Genomic DNA, 24199 nt, shown 5'->3' on the forward strand with positions numbered 1-24199 from the left:
ATATAATTATGGGATTATAACTCAGTCCCTCTACAGAAACCATTATATAATGATGGGATTATAATCCAATCCCTCCACATAAACAATTATATCATGATGGTATTATAATCCAATCCCTCCACATAAACAATTATATAATGATGGGATTATAACCCAATCCCTCCACATAAACAATTATATAATTATGGGATTATAACCAATTCCCTCCACATAAACAATTATATAATTATGGGATTATAACCCAGTCCTTCCACATAAACAGTTACAAAATTATGGGATTATAACCCAGTTCCTCTCCATAAACAATTATATAATGATGGGATAATAACCCAATCACTCTCCATAAACAATTGTATAATTATGGGATTATAACGCAGTCCCTCTCCATAAACAATTACATAATTATGGGATGATAACCCCGTACCTCTCCATGAACAATTATAAGTGGCTGATTTGTCCACAAACAATGGACATTTCATTCTGGTTTCCCCCCCCCTCGACCCACCAGATGTAAAGACAGTAACATCAAATGTACCTCCATTTATAAAGTGTGAGGTTCTGTTTGTGGTCCTGTCTCGGTTTGGTCCTGTCGTGTCCCAGATCAAAATGTCACCTCTGGGCTTTCGGAGCGAACAGGTGAATCACATCGTGTCCTTCCAGCGACGTGTACATTGTACTTCCCACATCCAACCTTGATAACGTTTTGAACGTTGTTCTTAAATTTCGTAACAATAACCACGATTACCAAGTCTACTCATCAACAGAAACATTAAAATGCTTTGCTTGTGGAAACGAACAGCTTCGTTTGAAACGTTTCTGTCCCAAATCGGTATCAGACATCCTCTCCTGCCAACACTGCTTCGCCTCCAACTCCCAACATTGTCATGAACACGACCCCGGTTACTGCGACAGACGATACAAAATCAAACTCAAACCCTCCTGATAATATGAACATCCGTGACGGTTTTCCGTTCGTTTCCTCATTGAGGAAGAGGAAAACTCCTCAAGATTCATCAACACCTCGTAAAGAGAAGGTGGTAATTATCGAGTCAGAAACACCGGGATCGTTTCTCTCTGACCAGACGATGACGAGCAACCGGTATGAATCCCTCGCACATGAGAATGCAGACTCTCTACCTGTACCTGAGATGTGCCCCCAAAATCCTATGGAGGTAAATTATACTCCATCTCTGGAAAACATTAAAAGTATCCATCACTATCTCTACCCACTTTACCCAGTCGCACCCAACTGTCCCTGGACTCTGTATCCTTTTCTCCTGACAAGGTGGAGAGCTTGCTTTCAAACCTCGAGTCAGATTCTGCAACCGGTCCAGACGGCATCAGCCCACGTGTCCTCAAAGCCTGCTCTTCTGCTCTTGCTCACCCTCTCTCTATTCTATTCACCTTCTCATTTGCCCAAGGTCATCTGCCATCTGCTTGGAAATCTGCTAACATCACTGCCCTGCATAAAAAAGGTGCAAAAACAGATCCCTGTAACTACAGACCAATCAGCCTTCTCCCAATCATCAGCAAGGTTATGGAATCCATCATCGCTTCAGACATGAAATCCTTCCTCTTCTCCAATGGCTTGATTTCCAATCATCAATTTGGTTTCAGACAAGGTCACTCTACCCTGGATATGCTGCTTCTGCTCTCCCATCAATGGATGGAGGTCCTCCATGCCAGAGAAGAAATCCGAGCCATATCCCTGGACATATCACATGCTTTTGACACAGTCTGGCACCCTGCCCTACTCACCAAACTCTCTTCCCATGGTATTCAAGGCCATCTCCACTCATGGCTCGCAGACTTCCTCTCTTGTCGCAGTCAACGTGTGGCCCTAAATGGAGTTCTTTCATCCCCTCTTCCTGTGCAGGCTGGAGTTCCTCAAGGAAGCGTTCTGGGCCCTGTTCTTTTTCTGGTTTTCATCAATGATCTCTCGGACTCTCTGGAAAATCCTCTATTTCTCTTTGCCGACGACTCCACCCTCTGCCGTACCATCTGTCATCCCTCAGACCAGCAAGCAGCAGCTTCTTCGCTCACTGCAGATCTGGATAAAATTACAAACTGGTCCAACACGTGGAACATGTCTTTCAATCCAGACAAATCTCACACTCTCACTATGTCTCTTCGAAAGGACCATTTAGAAAACCCCCCCATCCACTTTCTCAACAATCCTCTGGAAGAAGTCTTTTCTTTCAAGCTTCTTGGTCTCACTATCTGCCATGACCTTTCCTGGGAAAGTCACATTTCCAACCTCGCCTCAAAAGCCAGTCGCCGACTGGGAATCCTCCGTCGTGCAAAGTCTTTCCTCGGCCCTCTTGAGCTCCTGACCACTTACAAAGCTTTTGTCCGAAGCCTGATGGAGTACTGCTCTCTCCTCTGGGCTGGTGCTCCTGCCTCCCACCTTTCTCGGCTTCACGCTGTCGAAACCAGGGCATTTAAGATCATCGGCATCTCCCGCAATGAAGCTGAGTCTTTGGGCCTTTCACTCAATCACCGCAGGTTGGTCGGTGGTCTTTCTGTCTTCTACCGACTCCTCTCCAGCCTTGCCCCCTCTGCTCTCTCTGCGATTTGTCCCCACCACATTTCCACAGGGCGCTCAAGGTCCGCCAACAACCCCCTTCTGGTAAAACTACCAAAATCACGAATCACTGCTCATCTTCACTCTTTCATTCTCTTTTTTTCCCGCCTTTGGAAGAAACTTCCTCACTCTATTCTTTCCCATTCTTCCCTCCAGGCTTTCAAAACAGCTGTTCACCACCACCTCTTATCTTCCCCCATCCAAATCCTCGATCTTTTCTACCCCCGATAATCCACCCAAGCCCACTTCCTTCAATTCCCCTGCTTTCCTTCCTGAAAGTCCCTGTAATGTCCATCTTCTCTTCGCCATGTTCCCCATCCCATCCCCATCCCTCTCCCTTCCACAGTTCACCTAATGTGTCTGTTCCCCACTGTTTTGTCCCTTCCACTCCCGCCTCTCTTGTCTCATGCCTCCTTGCTGTGAGTTGTGTGTTCGCTCTCATACGAGCCTCGACCAAGGTATACGAAAAAAAAAAAGTAAAACTGTTCCGTCTCCCTCTCGTGTGAACGAGGACAAACTCCATTAAAAATATAAAAGGGGAAAAACCGATCGTACCCTCAGTGCCCCCTCTCCCCCCTTCTTAACAATGCCCGACTTTACAAAACGATGAGCTTCGAACCCCAACAGTGTCTGTGCCAGCTGTTTTACATCACGTGTTTGAACACATCAATAAAACTGAGGAAGAACCTGAAATTATCCAACCTCTTACAGATTCCCCCATTCCCCCCACACTACCCGAGGTTCCTCCAACTCCTCCACCCCCTCCTGCCCCTATTAACCCCACACACTACCCGAGGTTCCTCCAATTCCTCTACTCCCTCGTTCTCCCATTCATATGGAGCACGCTGACACCTCCACACGACAAGTTACTCCACATCCTGAGGAACCAGTAATTGAAGGTATAGACTGGTCGGATTTTTGGGAAATCAGACTTCAAGAGGCATTTTTGGGGAAACGTTGACAGACCACTTTTTTATCATCATAATTTGGGTGTGCTGATTACATTTTTGCTGTCTGTCACCCTCTCCTGTGACTCAAAATGTCTCAAAATGGCCAAAAACAAAATGGACACCAAAACGTTATTTTAGCTATTATTTCCGGTCTTCCTGAGGTCAAATGCACAGTTTAGAAGTGTCATCCAGAGGCATAATGCATCACCATATATAAACTCTTCATCCTATCTAAATGTAATGTTTGCATTTTAATTAGTGGCAATGGTGGCCATTTCTTGTATTTCAAGATGGCTGCCATGGCCAGCAACTATTTCTCCGAAATCGACTTCTGAAGTACATCCTGAGTACTGTTCACCACCTGAAGTACATCTTAAGTACATCTTAAACTGTTCATAGTTTTAAGGAAAAAGTATTTGATTTTGGCCCAAATATTTCCAATCGTAGTTTTAATCAAGAAACACATATTTGCTCCATATATGTGACAAAAAAGCTGAATGACTCTGCGCTCAGATCACCATCACCAGAAAGCACTTATCGGGTTGAGTGATGAAATGCACCAACTCATTTTTCTTGTTTTAGATGAAGGATGTGCTTCATGTGGAATTTCATAGGATGAATGTGCCACTACAAAAATGAGAATGTGGAGCCAATGCTGAATCTTAAAAGAGGCAGATCCACTGATGTCACACAATGCATCATCTGCCAGGAGAAGAGAATTGACAAACTGTTATGTGCCACAGAACAAGGACTAACCAAACTGAAAGAGTCTGTGCAAATACGACAGAAACATAGAGACTGTCAAAACAGAATGGCATTAGATCGACTTGTTTTGATACTTACAACCAACCCTGATTCCTTGGTATGGCACAAATCTTGTTATGCTGGTTTTACGAGCAAAACAAACATATCCAGATTACAAAATCGAAATTACTCTGAATCCTGTGAAGCTGGCACAAGTGCTTCAGCTGGTGATCTGCCCTCGAGACTAGTGGTTCTCAAAGTGGTCCCGACCGTCCCCCAGTGGGCGCTGGGAACTTTCAGGGGGGTGCTCCAGACTCCACGAGTGGTAGGGGGTACTGGTAATGATTTGGGGGGCACTGGCGGTTTCGAGGAGCAGCGGCGATTGGGAGCGCTCATTGTGCTTCCTGCAGTCTGAACAGGTTTCCCGGCGCCATTCGGCAAATTGGCCATACAATGCCCATTGTGGTCCTCCTCGTTCGCCGTGGCGCCGTCCAGAGAGGAATTAAAGGGAGGCAATGGGACAGGTAGGCCTTTTTGTAAATCATGAACACATTTTAAAATGTATTTATTCTGAAAATCATTAAGTTCTTCAAGCATATTACAGACTTGTTCACCAACAATGCAATCAGTGTTTTTTTTTTTAATACACACATGATGTGAATACCATATACTGTACATGTGTTATGATCCGGCAACGCGATTCCCAGCGAGGCGCGAGTACTGAGGCGGCGCAGGTAGTGAGGCGGCGCGACATTGTGTTTTCGGCAAACGTTGTTGTAGCTACCGTTGGAAATGTGAAGAACTCTTTTTTTTGAGGCGCAGGGTGAAAATCAATGCGCATACTGACCGGAGACCGGAAATATATAATTATTGTTTGGCCTTATCACTGGTGTTAGTGTTTCGACATCGTGGCGTATTGATTTCGTGATTCAAATAAGGTTCACGTCCGGTCGGCTTCAAGATGTCGGCCTCAAATAAAAAGTGTCGTCAGTATTCCGTTGAATCCATCAAGTATGGATTCATTCCATCCCTGACGAACACGCAGTTACCGATGTGTTTGTTGTGTGATATCACGCTGTCCAATGAAGCAATGAAACCATCTCGACTGAGCGAGCACCTGAGTAAAAAGCACAGTGATGAGGCTCGCGCAGAGGTCAGCTATTTCCAATCGCTGAAAGAGAAATTTGAGAAGCGATCCACGTTAACGACAATGTTCAAAGCCAGCCAAAAGCTCGTGGATAAAGGAATGGAAGCGTCGCATAAGCTGTTATTGCTCATCGCCAGATCTGGAAAACCGTATTCAATCGGCGAACAGTTGATCAAACCGGCTGTTGGGGAAGTGATAAAACTGTTATGGGCCAGGATCCGTATCCAGTTGTCTCGTCGATTGTGCTCAGCAATGATTCCGTGGCCAGGAGGATTGATGAAATGTCATCAGATGTAGAAGATAAGCTGTGTTGTGAGCTGCGAAGCATGCACTTCGCCATTCAGCTGGATGAGTCCACTTTCCGTGACAGTGAAGCTCTGTTACTCTGCTACGTTTGCTTCATCCGTGATCAGGAAATGGTGGAAGAATTGTTGTTTGCCCGCTCACTCCAGACCTATACGAAGGGTTCTTCCATCTTCCAAACGTTGGAGAAGGACTTTACTGATAAGAACATACCGATGGAGAACATCCTCGCTTGCGCGACAGACGGGGCACCAGCGATGGTTGGCCACCAGTGTGGTTTTATTGCGCTTCTGAAGAACCAGGTACCGTCCGTGTTCGCCATTCACTGTGTCGTGCACCACCAGCATCTTGCAGCAAAAGCTCTCAGCACCAGACTTCATACATCACTCCAAATCGTAACCAAAGCAGTGAATAAAATCAAGGTGTCGCCTCTGCATGATCAGCTGTTTCGTCAGCTTTGCCAGGAGAATGATGAACCATTCGAGAGGCTCTTGTTCCATACCGAAGTTCGATGGTTGTCCAAAGGCACTTGTTTGACCCGTTTCCATGCCCTCTTCTCGACAGTGGTTGAGTTTCTGTTGGAAATTGATACAGAGTGATTGTGATTGAGCATGATGTGGCTTACCTCACAGACATATTCAGTATACTGAATGATGTCAACAAACAACTCCAGGGTGACCATATGATGCTGATTAAAGCAAAGAAAGTGATCGGCGCATTCGTAACCAAGGCGACTCTGCACAGGGAAACCCTCGGCGCAGAGACATGTACCACTTTCCCCGTTTTGCAAAGGAAACTGCTGTTTCTGATGAAGAGCTGCTCGTTTATTGCAATCACCTTGAGAAGATTCTTGGAGATATGGAGCAGCGTTTCAGAGACTTGCTAGAACTGTCGGTGCCAGCATGGGTGATCAACCCATTCAAATGTGACATTCGAGATGTGAAGCGCGAATTACAGGACGAAATTATCAACTTGTGGAATGATGATGAGGCGAAGGCAAGATTCTCGCAGCATGAATACGGCAAATTCTGGATTCTGGAGCGGGGCGAATACCCCGCAAAATGGACAGAGGCAGAACTGCTGCTGGTGGCGTTTCCCACATCATACCTTGTTGAAAGAGGGTTCAGCACCATGATGAATGTGTTATGTTGTTATTGATGTTCTTCAGGTCCCTCAGGATGGGCCCAGACTTGGTGCTCAGTTTACATTCCGTTAACCTGTGAAGAGATAAAAACTCCAAGGAGTGAAACAAAGAAACATCAGTCGAAAGTTGTAGATGAACGAGTTCATCTGACTGATACTGACCAAGTATCGCAACCGCCTTGACATTACCAAGAGGGGCGATCTGCATCTCTACCTCACTGAGATGGAGCTCGATGATCGTAATCTCGCAGGGAGTCACCAGGCCCACCTTTCACACTAACGGTATTTGGGCCTGTGATAACAGATTCCCAGTTTGCCTCACCTGGACCTGTTCTGCTGAAACATTGCAGGTAGTGCAAAATAAAATAGAAAAGTAAAGGAAAAGTAAAGTAAAATAAAGTAAAATATTATTCAGGAAATATTTGGCTTCTGTTATTTTTGCTTCCCATCCACATAAATTCGGACTATCCTATTGCCCACTGGGTGTCCGACCAGGAACGATAGGACAAGGGGGCATTGGGCCGGTCCAAGAGGGCAGAAGGGGGCGGTATTCAAAAAAAGTTTGAGAACCACTGGTTTAACTGTTACTGCTGTTCCCGCTTGCAGTGAGACAAATGATAACAATACCCCGGTGTAAAGACTTCAAGCTACCCCCCTGTCAAGTTCCTTCCCGGTAATCTGAAATCGATTTCAAGTTACCCCCGGGGGTAGCCTGAACCCGATTTCATATTACCCTCCTCCCTGATTTAGCTGAAATGATAAATTCTTATACCCACAACTCATGATACGTTTATTGAATAGAACACGTCAAACATACAAGATTGAAAGCTCGTCTCAAAGTCTGGAAACATAAAAAATGTAACAAAAATGTTAATTGCATTAAAACCACAGCTCCGTCTCAAAGAGCGATTGCTATTATTTCCCTTGTACGGACGATACAAATATACCAGCTACAGGCGGCTTGTCAGATGGAAAAATAGATATCTGGGCAAGGAGTTGTGTGGTGGACTGAGTTTTGTGGCTTCAGATATCCCCACCTTCCACAAGTGGTCAAGTGTAAGCTGTTTTCATTGCCTTTCTTATACATTGATTTTATTGCGTTGTTACCATAATTGTAAATATAGTCTGAGTTGGTTAAAAAGATATACCAGTATGTCTATTTGTATCACCTATATCGAAGAAGGATATCATAAAAAAAATATGGCAAAAAATATAATTATGAGAAATACTGATTTCAATTAATAACAATATTAAAATAAAATCATTCATAATAAAATCAAAATTCATTGCAAACTCTTTAAAGGCTGTCATGTGGTCAATGGCTTTTCTCTAATTAGTTTTCAATATCAATTAAATCACTATTTTTTGTAAATAACAAGCTCAAATGAGCTAAGATCCTTGTCCTCTTAATGATGACGTCATAAAAACGAATATGACGTCATTGTGATGTATCAGGTTTGCGATAAATTATCTGTGCTAATGCCCGGCTTGATTCCCGCAAACAAAATTCAAACAGCTTGCCAAGTTTCGGAGATAATGGTACAGGCGATTTCCATTCGCGGTGATATTATGACATCAACTTTTTTCTCGGAAGAATTTCCAAAATCGGAGATGGTTACTGCCTGCACGTGGGCTTTCTGGATATACATGGCAAGTTTCACGAAGATCTGATGAAAAATCTGGGTTGTGAAACAAAAAATGTCAAAAAATAGGAATGACGTCATAAAAATTGATATGACGTAATAATGATGTATCATATGTGCGGTAATTCATCTCTGCTGATGCCCTGTTCGATTCCCACAAACAGAATTTAAAAAGCTTGCCTAGTTTCGGAGATAATTTTTGAGGCGATTTCCATTAGCGGAGATATTTTGACGTCATAACTTTTTTTCTCGGAGGAATTTTAAACTCGGAGATGGTTACTGTCTGCGCAGGGAATTTTTACATATGTATGTCAAGTTTCAGGAAGTTTCGATGAAAAGTGAAGGGTCTGAAACAAAAAAGTCCACAAGAAGAAGATGAAGAACAACAACGTGAGTAAGACTTGGAGATCCTCCACGAGGATCTAAAAATACATAAATAAATGTTTTGAGGAGAGTAATCTGAAATCGTAGAGGGAATGATGAAGGAGGGGGTAGGATGAAGGAGGGGGTGGGATGAAGGAGGTGTAAGATGAAGGAAGGGGTAGGATGAATGAGGGGTAAGATGAAGGAGGGGTAGGATGAAGGAGGGGTAGGATGAAGGAGGGTAAGATGAAGGAGGGGTAGGATGAAGGAGGGGTAAGATGAAGGAGGGGGTAGGATGAAGGAGGGGATAGGATGAAGGAGGGGTAGGATGAAGGAGGGGTAAGATGAAGGAGGGGTAGGATGAAGGAGGGGTAAGATGAAGGAGGGGTAAGATGAAGGAGGGGGTAGGATGAAGGAGGGGATAGGATGAAGGAGGGGTAGGATGAAGGAGGGGTAAGATGAATGAGGGGGTAGGATGAAGGAGGGGTAAGATGAAGGAGGGGTAGGATGAAGGAGGGGATAGGATGAAGGAGGGGGTAGGATGAAGGAGGGGTAAGATGAAGGAGGGGTAGGATGAAGGAGGGGATAGGATGAAGGAGGGGGTAGGATGAAGGAGGGGGTAAGATGAAGGAGGGGTAGGATGAAGGAGGGGTAAGATGAAGGAGGGGTAGGATGAAGGAGGGGATAGGATGAAGGAGGGGGTAGGATGAAGGAGGGGTAAGATGAAGGAGGGGTAGGATGAAGGAGGGTAAGATGAAGGAGGGGGTAAGATGAAGGAGGGGTAGGATGAAGGAGGGGATAGGATGAAGGAGGGGTAGGATGAAGGAGGGGTAAGATGAATGAGGGGTAGGATGAAGGAGGGTAAGATGAAGGAGGGGTAGGATGAAGGAGGGGATAGGATGAAGGAGGGGTAGGATGAAGGAGGGGTAAGATGAAGGAGGGGTAGGATGAAGGAGGGGTAAGATGAAGGAGGGGTAAGATGAAGGAGGGGTAGGATGAAGGAGGGGATAGGATGAAGGAGGGGTAGGATGAAGGAGGGGGTAAGATGAATGAGGGGTAGGATGAAGGAGGGGTAAGATGAAGGAGGGGTAGGATGAAGGAGGGGATAGGATGAAGGAGGGGGTAGGATGAAGGAGGGGTAAGATGAAGGAGGGGGTAGGATGAAGGAGGGGTAAGATGAAGGAGGGGGTAGGATGAAGGAGGGGACAGGATGAAGGAGGGGGTAGTATGAAGGAGGGGGTAAGATGAAGGAGGGGGTAGGATGAAGGAGGGTAAGATGAAGGAGGGCGTAGGATGAAGGAGGGGATAGGATGAAGGAGGGGGTAAGATGAAGGAGGGGGTAGGATGAAGGAGGGGTAAGATGAAGGAGGGGGTAGGATGAAGGAGGGGATAGGATGAAGGAGGGGGTCGGATGAAGGAGGGGGTAAGATGAAGGAGGGGGTAGTTTGAAATCGCTACCCCGGTACTCGGTGTGGAGAACGATAGTATTTCACTTCCCGTTACGGTAAATGAGGTAAATCAAAACTTGTCGACTATTCCTGTGATTCGTCATGTGGTGAAGTAATGATTGAGGATCCTATTATTACTTCAAATAAACGGAGAGTATCAGCTGTTCGTGTTTCTCTCAGTTGTGTGAAGAAGGTGGTATTGGAGAAGGACAGTGAAGCTGAAAATACACCTCAATGTGTTCCTCGTGTTTCTACCCTTATTGGGAAAAAAGATCGTGAAGTCGGTCCTGGAGTTGATGAAAATACATTACAAAGTTTGCAGATTATTTCTGAGAATATAAAGTGTTGTTTTGGTGAAATAGTTAGTGATGTTAAAGAAAGTGTTAAACCCCCAAATGAACTGTTACCATCACTAAGTTCTGTGAACGATCAGACAGTGTTTAACACGTCCCTCTTCAGTGCCCCCTTCACCGATGGAAATTTGAAATATTACTCCGAGATCTCCGATTGAATCGATAGATAAGGCTCCACAAGAGTGTGAAACCAACATTTCAACTCCCACTGAGCATCACGACCTCCATGGAAATGATGGAAACACACAAGAGAAAGTTAAATTCTGTTTTCACTTTTCATCGTCGCGAAGGGTGATTAACACTCGGTTACATCAAGTTTTGTGAAAATTGAATGTTTATATCCTCGGTCTGTGTGGAATGGATTGAAGCGAGGGGAACCTTCCATGGCCTTCCATCCGTTTCCATGACATATAACGAGGATGTCTTAAGTTCTAGTTGATTTCTGTTTTCACTTTTGGGACCTTCTGGTGGATCTACACGTTTAATGAAGATAATTTTCGTGCAAATCCGCTCAGAAACAAACTTTTCATGAGGAAAATATATTAAATTCAAATAACCGTGACACTCTGGAAGGGACACCACATGCTTTCGGTTCACTGCTTCACCTCGTAACGTGTCCTCCTGAAGGACTGCTGATTCGGATCGTCTGTGAGATTAATATTTATATATTAGATTGTTTGTAGATGTGTTCTACAAGGATGTGAAAGAATTCCGGTGAAAAACGGACGTTTTAAGATTTTGTTATTTCTGGTATTTCATCGGACGGCGAGCTGGCTGGTCACGTGACGCCGCACAGACGTGCAGACAGCGAGTGATTGATCTTGTCCGTGGTCCGAGGGTCCTTTTTAGTTGGGGTCTGGCTCTGTCCTGGATACACCATTAAATAGACACACTCACAGTGATTATTTCACGGATATAAACACGGGTTTGAAAATTGTATGATGATGTTGGGAATGATTCCGAGAATATGGAGATTTTTACTTCGAGCGGCCTCAGGTGTTTATTTTAAATTTAATTTAAATTCTGTTTTCACTTTCCGTGGTCACAAAGGATGATTAACACTCAGTTACATCAAGTTTGGTATCCGAGCTGACCGTCAAACCCGCTGGGTGTATTATTTAATGTGTTTGTACCGAGTCCTAGTGGGAGCACAGAACGGAGAGATTTCTTCGTGTCTGTGATCAATCACTTTCAGGTGGTTGATTTAAGTCTCTGTGTTTGTGTTGGAGGTTATTTTAACTGGACCTTTGAACCCGGAATGGATAGGAATACACCAGAACCTCATCCCGAATATTGTAGTGATTTATCACTTTTATTTTCTCGGGTTGGTTTGTTCGATGCATGGAGGGTACTTTTCCCCCATGAATCCCAGTTTAAGGCCCTGTCACACCTTGACGATTTAGCCAGCGTATGTCGACGTATGATAAATTTGTCTAAAACGCTGGCACACGTCGAATACGTTATGGGCAAGTTTTGTATACGTTAAGAGCACGCTGAAGCACGCTGGCATACGTCGGCATACGTCGTAGTACGCCGAGCTCGTCGACAAATTTTAACATGCTGAAAATTTTTCGACGTATGCCAGCATATGACTCACATTCCGCATACACTGGCCATAAGTTGTAGGCACGTAACGCGATCGTTGACACACATCGACACATGTTACTTGTAAGTTACTCATCAGTCGAAACCATCGAGGTAATGTTTAGCGTACACGAAACTTATTTCTAACCTAGGAGTAACGTGTTGTTGGCACGTTACGTGATCGTTGACACACGTCGACAGACGTTACTTGTAAGTTACTCATAAGTTGAAACACTTCGAGGTAATGTCTAGCGCAGTGGTTCTCAACCTTTTGTAGACGCGACCCCCCCCCCAAAAAAAACACATGGAGTCTGGAACACTGACGGGTTCCTCCTGTGAAGCCCAGTTTTATATACCAATTCCCCTAAACGCTGCCAATACACCATTATAAGGTAGCTGTAAGTTAGAAACACGTTCAGTAAGTTCTGTGGTCGTCTGGAAGATGTCAAATATGTCTACATACGTCAATGTGCATTGGAGATACGTTACACATAGGTTCAAAACACGTTACTCATAGGTTAGAAATAACTTTGGGGCACGCTAAACATTACCTCGACGTGTTTCGACTCATGAGAAACTTACAAGTAACGTGTGTCGACGTGTGTCAATGAGCGCATAACGTGCCTACAACTTATGGCCAGCGTATACGGAACGTGAGTCATACGCTGGCATACGTCGAAAAATTTTCAACATGCTGAAAATTTGTCGACGTGCTCGGCATGCTATGAAGTATGCCAGCGTGATTCAGCATGCTTCAGCGTGCTCTTAACGTATACAAAACTTACCCATCACGTATTGGACGTGTGCCAGCGTTTTAGACAATTTTTTCATACGTCGGCATACGCTGGCTAAATCGTCAAGGTGTGACAGTGGCTTGAATCGTCGAGTGGCAGCCTTTTAATAGGCTACGCCACGTGATCGTCGGCGATACACTGTCACGCGCTATGCATACGTGAGACTATCGTTGGGCATACGTTGTGAACGCCGACAACACGCAAAGCATTCGTTGGTATAAGTTATCTATAACTCCTGGAAACGTTCTGTGTACGTTACTAAGACGTTATGCATACGTCCAACTCGTTATGAATACGCTAAAAAAATTAAAAAAAACATCAATAGTTCAGTGTATGCCAACGTTTTACATACATTTTGATACCTTGAGATACGCTGGCTAAAACGTCAAGGTGTGACAGGGCCTTCATGTGGAGCCGCCTCAACAGAGGGAGCCTTTCCTTTACCAGACTTGACGGATGGTAAATAAACTCACTTTAGGAACACTGTGGTCTCTCCAGATTTCTTCTCATCTATATTCTCAGATTATCATTGAGTAACCATGGGGTTGTTTTTTTTCACCTCAATCAATACGTTGAAGTGCATATTGGAAATTGAAGACCAATCTTCCAGAAGTTGATCGATTTAAAGAAGCTTTCCAAGTTTTCTGGACGAACCAAATCCTAAGAAAACCCTCTTTTTCTTCAGTGGATTTATGGTCGGACAATACAAAAACCCAGATGAGGGTGTTTTGTCAGCAGTTCAGGGCAAACACGACAAATGTTAAGAATATAACAATGGCTTGTTAAGAAGCTGACATTGTACACTGAGAAAATAAACTGGCGAGAAGTAATAATGCAGGAAATTATCAATTATTACAAGAAAAGAAGACTCAGTTAAGAGAGTTAATCCAAGAGAAAGCAGCTGGGTTGTTACTCAGACTGAGGGTTTAAAGCTTTAAGGTATTAGATACCCCGAGGAAATCTTTCTTTCGGTTAAATTTCTCCAGTAAGTCACCCAACACTATCTTTTCTGTTGATGACTCCAACGGAGTTGTTGTTGTTCATCCCAGTGACATAAGGTTGTGTGTTAAGGATTTCTTCTCCAATCTCTTTCTAAAAAAAATTGTTTGTGATGAAATTATGAAGCAATTGTCCTCTCACCTCTCCTCTCTAACTGAGCCCCAGCTTTGAGACTTGGACTCACCAATTACACTGGAGAAGTTAACCCAAGCCTTCGATGGAATGGACTCAGGAAGTGCTCCAGGAATTGATGGCGTGCCGGCTGAATTTTGCCTGGAATTTTGGGGCCTGTTCGGCCCAGAACTGATTCATGTCTTGGAATCGACTTTGTTGATGGAGAACTGCCTCCAATCCTGAGAACAGCGGTAATGTCCCTCCTTCCATAGGCTGATGACTTGTGACACATGAAGAATTGGCCACCTGTCTCTTTGCTCGGCACTGATTATGAAATCCTTTCCAAATCTTTGGCAAATCGACTAAAAAAAGTAATCGGTGATCTGGTTCATCCTGATCAGGGTTCTTGTATCCTGGGCATATCTCGATATGATAACATTTTTTGCATAAGAGACTTGATGGAGGGTAATTGTGTACATAATGGCTTTGGTTAAATTTTTCTTATTATTGCAAAGGTTTTTGACAGTATGGACAATGGCTTTCTGTGTAATGTGTGGGAAGTTTATGGATTCGGGACTAATATCAGGACTTACATTGCCTTATTATAGAATAATATATCCAGTATAGTTAAGGTAAACAATGAGCTTGTTTCCCCCATGCAGGTACAGAGGGGGGAAGGCAAGGCTGCCAGTCTCTGGCTTATTATTCAGCCTTGTGGAAGAACCTCTTCTCGTGTTACTCAGGAAGAACCTCACTGGAGTGGTTATATCTCCTGAGTTTCCTTCAGTTATTTTATCAGGAGATGCGGATGATGTCTCGGTGGTTGTAAAGGATGACAATGACATTGCTGCTCTTGTCAGGTGTTTCGACTTGTTTTGTTCAGCTTCATCTTGAAAGTGGAACTGGAAAAACAGAAAAGCTTTATCTATGGGTTCCATGTGTAAGAAGCAATCTACCTGGAATGACACTAATCCCACCAGTTCATCTTCATCCAAAGGTAAAATGGGTGGATGAAGGTGATAAATATCTTGGAGGTTTTCTGGGGTCTCCACAATATGGCCAGAAAAACTGCGATGGTGTTGCTGAACGGGTGCAAAAAAGATTGAGGAGGTGGAAGAGAGCCCAGCCTCACCTTTCGTGAAGAGGACGGGTCATGGTCATTAACAATTTAATTGCCTCCTTTTTGTGGCACAGGGTCATTTGCCTGCAACCACTGGAAGACTTGTAAAACAGAGTACAAATGCAACTGTTGGACTTCTTCTGGGGAGGCCTCACTGGTTACGACCAACCATTATATGCCGACCATTGGTTGAAGATGGCCAGGGTATGGTCGACATTAGGAGCCGGATCATGGCCGTTCGGCTATGCTATGTGAAAAAAATTGATGTCTGAATAGCAATTACCAAACAATCTCCTGGCTTCTCACATTCTGCAGCAAGCAGTGGGCTCAGATATGGCCGTGAATGTTTTCTCGTCATGCTTCAATGTGTTCACACATCTTCTCTCTCTGATTTCTATCAGTCTATTGAATGCCTGGCAGAGCCTTTCAGTGTGCCGCCAGCAAGACACCGATGCAATTAAGATGTTCGCTCAAGAACCTTTGTTCTATCATCTTCTCTTCCCCAGTATCCCCAGAAGTCGGAACTTCTGCCAACATTTTATATCAGCGGGCATGACAAAAGTACGGCACCTCCGGCATGTTTCACGTTCTTGGTGGAAATCTGCACAGGAAATAGCCGACCTCACAGGAACACGCTCGAGAAGAGTGATTGGTGAAGAATTGAGAGAGGTCACACGGATCGGGTTCTGACTGGGATTAGTTTGGACCCAGGAACATGAATCATTGTTTAATGAGTGAGCTTTTCCCCAATTAATCAAACAGTTTATTCCTCACAACTTACCCCAATGAGAATGGGATTAAACCTCTTTTTAAAAGGCAACCAGCAAATAACTTTACAAGTCTTGTGTCAAATTACTGCTCGGGGATACACCATTGAATAGAGTAACTCGGTGGAAGAGACTGATGCCTGCCGGACCCCCCTCTGAAACTGTATGGGACTCTTTGAACAACAAGTTGTTAACTAAAAGGTCCGGTGATCTCCAGTTGGAGGTTGATCCACTGGATAGTCCTTTCCAAGAGGCAAACAAGTAAATCCTCTCCTCCATCTACGTGTTGCCCGTTTTGTAAATGTACAGAAGATGGTTTCCAGGCCTTTATTAATTGTGTGAGATTGGTTCCCTTATTTAATTGGTTTAATTTTGTATCACACAAAATGAATGTTGTGTTTTCTTTACGTTCCTTTATTTTTGGTTTTCATGACAAACCTAATTAGGAAAATATATTTTTAGATTTCTTATACCAACTGGAAAACTGGCAATAAATCTCACAAGGAGAGAAAAATTAAATGGAAAACCCATCGGGGAATGTGACATCATGTTTGTCTTTACTGCTCTCGTGTCAGCGAGAATAAAACTTTATTGTCTTTCTCCCAAGATAGTAAAAATCTCGATGAGTTCACGAATACTTGACGGTAGGAAGGAATTTGTGAGGTTCGTCAGAAGCAACTCGTACTACTTTTGTAGTGTGCTGTGGGTTAATGTACAAAGTTAATGTTCTCTTCTTTCTTTATTTATTTTATTCTTTCTTCCTCCTTCTCCTCCTTTTATTCTGATTTGTTAAATTGTAATTTTGTAATTTTGTTTCATTGCTTTTAAGCACCAATGGTTGATGTAATTATTTTAATTTTTTTATATTTTGTGTTAATAAAAGGACTTCATAAGTCAAAAGTCTGTCTCTCTCTTTCTCTCTTTCTCTGTCTCGCCCCAAACTGGCAGTCTGTGAGCTGGGTGTGGCGTCATGGCGGCTGTGTGGTTTTGTTGAGCTGGGAGCTTCCTTTGCTGTTGGTTGTTCCCCTCTTTCACATCTTTGGTTTACCCTCTTTCGCATCGTTCTCACCCCCACACCCTTGTTTGTTTGGTTCATATCGATATTATTCGTGTTTCATTCCTTTTGTGATGAAACTGCTCCCCCTGTGTTATTCTTTCCTTCATCGAGTGAGGACGTGAGGACGGCGAGGGGGGGGGGTGAGGGGTAAGGGGATAAAGCACTCAATGCATGGGTAAATTTGTCTTCCTTTCCTTCCCCTTCTCACCCAAAGTTTTTGGCAAATACGATGACTAATTGGTCCATCACAGCAAATACGATGACTAATTGGTCCGTCACAGCAAATATGATGACTAATTGGTCTGTCACGGCAAACACGATGAAGAATTGGTCCATCACGGCAAATATGATGACTACTTGGTCCAACACAGCAAATATGATGACTACTTAGTCCATCACGGCAAACACGATGACTAATTGGTCTGTCACGGCAAAAAGATGACTAATTGGTCCGTCACGGCAATTACGATGACCACTTGGTCCGGCACGGCAAATACGATGACTAATTGGTCCATCACGACAAATACGATGAATAATTGGTCCTTCAGCAAAGTGACGAGTCGGCTCTGATAGTCATAAAATAAAAGTGTGAATGATGGAAATTCATGAATAGATTTTATTTATTTATCAAAATGACGTCATAATCAAAATAGACGGAATGAACAGAATGTTGATCGAGCTTTGCTCATCACAGGGGAGAAGAAAAGACAAACTGACGTTTTGGACATTCACCCCTCTTTTACTCCGTAGGATAGGTGAATAATCAAAACGACACATTCTACTTACTTCAGACGGTTTTTTCCCACGGTGGTGAAATCGTTTTCCCATGGTGGTTAAATTGTTTTCTTATGTTGATTAAATTGTCTTCCCAAGGTGGTTAAATTGTTTTCCCACGGTGGTTAACACACCTTGATGTTCCAACATCACCCTCACCATATCCCTCTCCATGAATAATTATATAATTGAATGAACACAGGAAGTGTTTGATTTGTTTCCATGAAATGTTGAACTAATTATAGGAACCTCTTGATTTACATCATAGTTGTGTTCTTGAACATAGTCGTGGAAATGAAAAACTTGTAAATTTAAACTAATTTCGCCAAAATAAATCATGTAACAGGTGCAGGTTCGGGGGAGCCTGGTGTTGGTGCAGTGGTTGGGGCAGCGGCTTGGGATCCAAAAGGTCCTGAGTCCTGGTGTTGGTGCAGTGGTTAGGGCAGCGGCTTGGGATCCAAAAGGTCCTGAGTTCAAGCCCCGTTGGGCCACTGAATTAATACACCAGGGGGTTGACTCAGCCTGTCATCCTTCCGAGGTCGGCGAAATGAGTACCAGTATACTGGGCCGGTGTATACCCCGGATAAAATAGGTGTACCATATCCCTGTGTCGTAAGAGGCGATCAGGGTTGCGTCAAGAAGGGAATCCCGCGAAAACATGTGCCAAATCACGATGCGGATCATACGGATGATCCGCTGTGGCGACCCCTAACGGGAGCAGCCAAAAGAAGATGAAGAAGAAGAAGAAGAAGAAGGAGAAGAAGAGGAAGAGTGCAGGTTTGGGGGAGTGCTGCGTAAGTCCTCATTGTTATTGTTCTATTTTTTACAATGACAGTGGATTATTTTATTTAAATTGTAATGTTTAAGATATAAACAATGAAACATTTTGTCAACACAACCATGTGATGTTGTCTTTAAAAATAACTAAAAATAGAAAAAATAAATAAAGGGGATTTAACACAATGTTTCCTGCTGCTGCTGATGTGTTGTTTGTGGAAGTGTTGAGGGGAAGGAGGTGGAGGAGTTATAGAGGAGGGAGATCATCTTTGTCATGTGACCTTGACGAAGATGGAGATGTTGAGAACTCCTCCAGGTACGAGTCCAGCAACTCCTGTACATCACCCTCGTCGACCTCATCAAATCTGACAGTGTTGGCCATCTTGACGATGTGACGTGGTGCTTTGGTCAAATCATTATTCACTTTGAAACCCTTGAAGCCGTGAACACATTGAGAGGAAACTTTCTCCCATACTCCATTCATGGAGGAACGGGTGATTTCCCTCCAAGACTCCTCAACATCACATAAACATCCCTTGTGGTGAAGGCCTTCCAGAATTCCTTTACAATCATCTGATTATTATCAGTTGATTTCACCAGGTTTATAAATGTTATTGGGAGATAACACGCTTGAATGTATCAATAACTCCCTGGTCCAGGGGTTTAATTCGAGATGTCGTGGTTGGGTGGAAGAAACACAATCTCCATGTTTGGTCCTGGATGGATGTTGGATGAGTTGGGGCATTATTGAGGAGGAAGAGAATTATAAAACTCAGATTCTCCTTCTCACAATATTCCTTCAACTCGGGAACAACCTGGGAGATAAAATATTCACAAAACATTTTACTTGTTGTGGTGGATTTACAGCCTTGCGTATTGATATGTAGAGTGTAATAAAATAGTTCCTGGCCCGCCATTTCCCGTCCCTGTCGTGATTTGGTCGAGCTCCAATTAATCCTGTTACACACGAAATACCTGTTATCCTGCCCTTGGGATTTGAATACCGATGGACATTTTTAACATATCCCTTCATATCCCTGGGGTTTTCTGAATGGTAAACCATGAACGGTTTCAATGTACAATCACCTTCAGCGTCTCCTCCCAACATCAGCGTGAAGCGATCTTTCTCTCCTTTAAACCCCCCAGGTGTGATCTTGTCCTCACGAGAAATGTACCTCCCACGTGACGTCCTCTTCCAAAACAGACCCGTCTCAGGTCAGGTCAGGTATGGGAGCATGTGCCAGAACAGCGCGTCACTGCGTCCACTTTCCACCGGTACTCCAGGGGCCTCCGTCTGGCCATCACCCAGGCAGATGCCAGGCCCATCCCCATCTCCTTGAGATGATGGTCAACCTGCTGCAACCATGAGGCACGTGGTCGGCCCACTGGCCTCCTCCACTCATGAGACTCCCTCGCTGAGAGAATCTGGTGAGCAGGATCCGCGTCAGGAAAACGAGCCACATGTCCATACAGCCGCAACTGACGCTCACAGACTATGCAGGTAACAAATCTCATCCGAGTCTCTCTCAGCAACCGCTCGTTGGACACAAAATCTGACCAGCGATAGCCAAGGATTCTCCGAAGACACCTGGTACCAAAGGAATTAAGTCTCCGTCTCAGATCCTTGGTCAGAGTCCAAGTCTCGCACCCATAGAGCAAGACTGGAAGCACCAAGGACCTGAAGACTCGGACTTTCGTCCTCCCGCACAGGTACCGGCAGCGCCAAACCCCATGATCCAGTGAATCCATGACTCCCCAGGCTCGACCCAGACGTCTATTGACCTCTGACTCACAGCCAGCAGAGACATGAATATCACTGCCAAGGAAAGTGAATCTCTCCACGACCTCAACATCCTCACCACAAACAGACACAGACAGGACAGCAGCATCCAAGATGTCACCGAAAGCCTGGATCTTAGTTTTGACCCAAGAAACCCGTAATCCCAGCGGCTCTGACTCCTCATTCAGCACCTCGAGGGCCCCAAAAGGATGTCTAAAGTCTCCGCAAAGATGACTGCATCGTCTGCGAAATCAAGGTCCGAGATCTTGACATTCCCAAACGATGCACCGCAACTTGATCTCTCCGACATCCTCCCTAAACTCCAGTCCATACAAGTGCTGAAAAGTTTGGGGGCAAGTACACATCCCTGACAAACTCCAGTAACACCTGGAAATAAGTCAGAGGTGGTACCACCACACTTCACAGCACTCTCAGTACCAGAGTAGAGTTCAGACATCAGATCGATCAGTTTTGGTGGCACCCCACGAAGACCAAGAATCCTCCAGAGGACATCCCGATTCACTGAATCGAACGCTTTACAGAGATCAACATAGGCTGCAAGCAGCCCCTGCCGAAACTCTCGTCTGCGTTCGGTGAGGACACGAAGGGCAAGGATACGGTCAATCGTTGACCTCTTTGGTGTAAAGCCTGACTGCTCTGGACGCTGGTGCTCAAGCAGATGGTGGCGAACCCTATCAAGAATTATCCGAGCAAAGACCTTGCCCGGCACTGAGAGCAGCGTCACCCCTGGGTAGTTGTTGCAGTCTTGGCGATCACCTTTCCCTTTCCAGAGAGGGACAACAAGGCCCCTCTTCCAGTCAGTTGGGATGATGCCTGTGTTCCAGGCAGAGCACAAAACTGCATGCAACGACACGAATGCAGCACTTCCACCAGCCTTGAGAAGTTCGGCATGGATGCCACAGATCCCTGGAGCTTTGCCCCGTTTCAACTGGTTCACCGCAGCCCGTGTTTCCACAAGCGAAGGTGGACCACAGTTGATTCGAGGGTCAGCAACAGGGATTGTAACACCCTTGACGTCCAACTCGACAGCTGGGGGATCAGCCTGGTACAACCGCTCAAAGTAACCGGCCCTGCGGGCCTTCACTTCAGACTCCTCTGTCAAGAGCCTACCACTCTCTGCTCGAACTGCAGTGCTCCGAGATATGGGCTTGGATGAACGTAATGCGCGAATTCCCCTGTAAGCGGGACGAGAATCACCTGTCCACAGGTGATGCTCTACCCCCTCACAGATTCCTCGCACATAGGCCTCCTTGTCCACCCTCAGTGCACGTACAGTTTTACGCCTCAGCTCCCTGAACAGCTCAGCTCTGCCATTCAGCCTGGCCCTGCGACTCTGGTCAATGGTATCCAGTGTCCCTTGAGAGACAAAATTCTTCTTTGCCCTGCGGTGAGTTCCAAGACATCCACCGGCAACATCAAGGACGGTGGTCTTGAAGGCGCTCCACAATTCTTCAGGACCCCCCAAAGCACCTAGACCCCCGAAGTGTCCACTCAGCCTGTTCGCAAACTCCTCAGCTACTCTCTCATCCCTGAGCTTGGCAACATCCAGCCTAGGCTGGGATGGTACCATTCTCCAGGATTTAAGGTGCAGCTTTAGAGTTGCTACAACAAGCCTGTATTCAGTATTGAGGAACTGAGCACTCCGGTAGACCCAGCAGTTCTGGATCATCCTCCAACGACCGTCAATGAGGACATGGTCAATCTCCTTTGCCGCACCGCCAGCGTTGGAATACCAAGTCCAGCGATGAGCTTGTGGGAGCTGAAACCATGAACCAGCCACCCTAAGTCCATGACTTCTTGCAAAGTCAAGGAACTTAGTGCTATTCTGGTTCATAGTTCCTGACCCATGGGGACCAACACACACCTCATAACCATCCCTATCAGTTCCAGTCGATGCAGTGAAATCCCCCAAGACTAGAAGTGTATCTCGTCTGGGGCACTGATCAACCACAGACTCGAGTGTGGCGTAGAATGCATCCTTCACGGTGAGTTCACTCGCCTCAGTCGGAGCATAAACAAAGACCAGGGAAATGACACCTAAGGAGTGACGAATCCTTAATCTCATAATACGCTCGTTGACCGGTGTTACCTCAATTATCATTGGGGTCAGCTTATTGGACACAGCTACATCAACTCTTTGGGTATGGTAACCATCAGAGCGACCAGACCAATAGTAGGTGTAACCATCCACCATTATCTCGCGGCAATCCGGTCTCCGAACCTCAGAGAGAGCTGCAATCCCGATGTCCAAACGCTTGAGCTCACATGATAACAGAGACAGGTGATCATCCTCTCTTAGGGATAGGACATTCCAGGCACCCACCTGAAGGGACCCCCTCAGGTTAACCCAAGGAGACCGCCGTCTGGTGGACGACACCTCAGCACCACTCTGACACACTCTCCCGCAATCTGACCCAGGGATGTTACCCCGTGGTTTCCCTCCTATCATCAAAGATTGGGGGTCCCGAAGGCTTTGCCCCAATCCTGTCATCCGTTGAGCTGCCCTGCGAAGGGAAGCTGCACATGAGGTACTCCCACGGAGTGGGTTTTCAGATTTTTTTGCGTTTTTGCGTTTTGCGGAATGAGGGGTTTTACGGTGGCCGGAGTGCAAATCCTGCCACCAACCTCCTAATAAGAAGTAACCCAACTGCAGGAGGACGTCCGCAGACACAGTTGGGCACTAGATATGGATGGCCATTTGCTCACAAGGAGCTCCTCCGCCCTTTGTGAACATTTGTTTTGGAGAATTTTGGAGAACATTTGTTTTGGAGAATATCCACCTTCCTCCATCATGGAACCTTCTCGGCAGTCTCGGTGTGGGCAGCAGCATCCTCTCCGGTCATTCTGATGTGTGGTAGTTGTTACTCTTCCGGAAGTTCCAAAACCACCAACAACTAACGTTAAACGTCTTCACTTCACCTTCATATCAGCTGTACGATCATCTCTTTCATCCTGCCCGAAAACATCCATTTTTACTTCAACACTGATCACCTTCCTCTGTCTTGTGTTCACACTACCAACCTCGCTTCACCACGGACGCTTTCCAGTGATGATTACAAAGGGTTCACCAATTGCAGAGGAACAATTCACACACAAAATGGTGAACACGTGACCAAACGGACGAACTGAAGATGGAGGGTTTCCAGGAACTTGGAGTCCCTTTCTGGAGAGAGTAGCGACAACTAACAATTTGACGCCATTTTGAGTCCATTCAGTGTGGTGCGCGTGCGGAGCCGCCGAACGGCGCTAGTGCATTGAACCGTGTATTCCATTATGTTCTCTGTGTATGAGAGATGGAAATGGTCTTTTCCATGTTGATAATGAACAAATTATGTAAAGATGACAAAATAGAAGATTTATGACAACGAAGAGCCATATATGATAAAGAAGAAATTCACAGAGCTGTTTGTGATTTAACAGTCACAGACATTTAGAAACATGACAAAGAAGGAATGAACTAGACAAGTCCACGTGCTGCTTATTTCAGCCTCATTTTAATTTCAGGGAGGCGAGAGCGAGACTCGAACTCTCACCTCCCTGTTTATACGTGTACATGTACAATACAATGTTAAGAGTTATCTTTGTATTTCTACAGTTGTTTGACCTTATTTATCGTGTGTGGGTATATATTTGTGTTTGTTTAATTTTCATACTTAAATTATTAATCTAAACTTTGCTGCATGTTGCCGATCATATATTAATCCCACCAAAAAGAGAGTAGCCCACCCCACCCG

The 24199-nt window shown here is 44.9% G+C and overlaps 2 protein-coding genes across 31 annotated transcripts in view; one reads left to right on the plus strand and one right to left on the minus strand.

Moving 5' to 3' along the window:
* The window catches only part of LOC147033690 (NACHT, LRR and PYD domains-containing protein 12-like), a 1146930-nt gene that overhangs the window by 816404 nt on the left and 306327 nt on the right, over positions 1-24199 (plus strand). The window lies entirely within an intron of this gene.
* Positions 1-24199, minus strand: part of LOC147033697 (NACHT, LRR and PYD domains-containing protein 12-like) — a 517878-nt gene that overhangs the window by 9751 nt on the left and 483928 nt on the right. The window lies entirely within an intron of this gene.

This window comes from Eptatretus burgeri, chromosome 2 (assembly GCF_056783735.1).
Source record: "Eptatretus burgeri isolate ZD-2024b chromosome 2, Ebu_testis_v1, whole genome shotgun sequence".
NCBI lineage: Eukaryota > Metazoa > Chordata > Myxini > Myxiniformes > Myxinidae > Eptatretus > Eptatretus burgeri.